The sequence below is a fragment of the Canis lupus genome, chromosome 35, assembly GCF_003254725.2.
Source record: "Canis lupus dingo isolate Sandy chromosome 35, ASM325472v2, whole genome shotgun sequence".
In the NCBI taxonomy this organism is placed as follows: Eukaryota; Metazoa; Chordata; class Mammalia; order Carnivora; family Canidae; genus Canis; species Canis lupus.
This window is the reverse complement of record NC_064277.1, coordinates 1,425,586-1,427,771: the sequence shown is the minus strand read 5'-3', so window position 1 is coordinate 1,427,771 and position 2,186 is coordinate 1,425,586. Positions and strand designations below refer to the sequence as shown.

General features: G+C 37.7%; 1 pseudogene; it reads left to right on the top strand.

The window, feature by feature from the left end:
- Nucleotides 1-642: 642 nt before the first annotated feature.
- Nucleotides 643-932, top strand: LOC112659992 (dynein light chain roadblock-type 1-like; annotated as a pseudogene).
- The last annotated feature ends 1,254 nt before the right edge of the window (nucleotides 933-2,186 follow it).

The window sequence follows — 2,186 nt, the reverse complement described above, 5'->3', positions numbered from 1 at the left end:
TCTCTTTTTATATCTTTTGCTCATTTTCCTATGTTTATTTTTCCCTTTCTTATCTTTTTGAGAGCTTTCTAATATTCTGGGCATTTGTCAGCTTTATTTATTACAAAGAACTTTGGCCACTTGTGGCTGGTGTTCCCGCTTTGCTCACGGAGTCTCTTATGTAGAGGCGTCATTTTTAATATAATCAATTTACCTATATTTCCTTTATGATTTATGCCATTTGTATCTTATTTAGGAAAACTTCTCCTAACGTGATATCAACAAATAAGTTTTGCGGTTCCATGCAAATTTTAGGATCATCTGTTCTAGTTCTGTGAAAAATACTGTTGGTATTTTGATAAGGATTGCATTAAATCTGTAGATTGCTTGGGGTAGTTTGGACATTTTAACAAGATACAGAAGCAAGTGCCCATCAATAGATAGATGGGTGAAGAAGATGTGGAATATACATACATATATGCACACATGCTGTGGAATATATATACACACACACAGACACACCATGGGATAGTACTGAGCCATCAAAAAGAATGAAATCTTGCCATTTGTAATGACATGGATGGACCTAGAGGGCATAATGCTAAATAAAATAAGACTCAGAGACTGAGTGCCGGCGTCGTGGATCTACTGGATCGGTTGGAAATGGCAGAGGCTGAGGAGACGCTGAAGGACTTCAGAGCCAGAAGGGAGTGCAGGGCATCATCGTGGGGAACACAGAAGGCATTGCCATCAAGAGCGCCATGGACAATCCCACTACCACACAGTATGCCAACCTCATGCACGACTCCATCTTGAAGGCCCGGAGCACCGTCCATGAAGTTGACCCACAGAATGACCTCACCTTTCTTCGAATTCACTCCAAGAAAATTGAAATCATGGTTGCACCAGATAAAGACTACTTCCCGATTGTGATTCAGAATCCAACTGAATAAGCCACTCTCTTGGCTTCCTGTGTCATCCCTTAATGTAACAGCACCTAAGAGTGATAATATTTATCAAGTCGACCAACTGGCAGGTGGAAATCACCTTAGAGCCTACATAGACTGATCCAGTGCCCAAAGTCATCAAAGTCATCCCTCTGCTGACCAGTCACGCTTGAATTCTTGGGGGGACCTCCTTTCCTCACCTCCAGATTTTGGAGCAAGAGCTTTGAGCAGCCCACACACCCTGCTTCCTTCCATCTGACCTTCAGTTCACTTTGTCACCCTTGGAAAAGTCTGTTTTTAACTAAAAATAACTAAAATGCTTTAAAAAAAATAAGTCACTCAGAGAAAGACAAATACTCCAGGATTTCACTCATATGTGGAGTTTAAGAAACAAAACAAATGAAGAAAAGAGAGAGAAACAAAAAAAAAGGATTCTTAAATACAGAGAACTGGTGGTTGTCAGAGAAAAAGCGGGGGATGAGTGAGTGAAACAAATACAGGAGATTAAGAGTGCACTTACCTTAATGAGCTTTGAGAAAAGTATAGAATTGCGGAATCATCAGGTTCTACACCTGAAAGTAATATAGCCCTGTATGTTAATTACGCTTGACTACAAATAAATCATCTCTCCATACTATCTGGATTTTTGCTTTCCCATGTTCATTTTAGGATGAGCTTATTCAGTTCTATGAAAATTTCTATTTTGCTGGAATTGCATTTAATTTGTTGATTGGCTTGAGAGAAATCACTTATATTTTGATAACGATTCTTCCCATTCATGAACATTTATCTTGGGCCTACTTCTATGTGCTTAAGCAATGATTTGCAATTTTCCCCCACAAAGGTGTTATATGTATTATACAACCAGAAGTGTATCCACAGAGGTGGGTACGTTATAATTTTTTATGGGATTACAGATGGAATATTTTTCCTGTTAGCTTTTCAAATTTTCTGATTGAAATTGGTGACATATGGGGATTATATTTGTTTTTTAATTCTGTTATATTCTCTAGCAAATTAGTGACCTCAGGGAATAATGTCTTATTGCTTTTCAGTTGTTATAATTCTTATTTTTTTTTCTTGTCTCATACATTGTGACAAGGACTTCAATATAATATGACACATGAGTTGTAACTGTGGACAGCCTTATACCATTCTTGACCTTAAGAGAGAAGATCCTAAAATTTCACCACTAACTATCATGTTTGCTACACTTTTGATAAAGACCACTTTCTAGTTTACTGTTATGTTGCTTTTTTT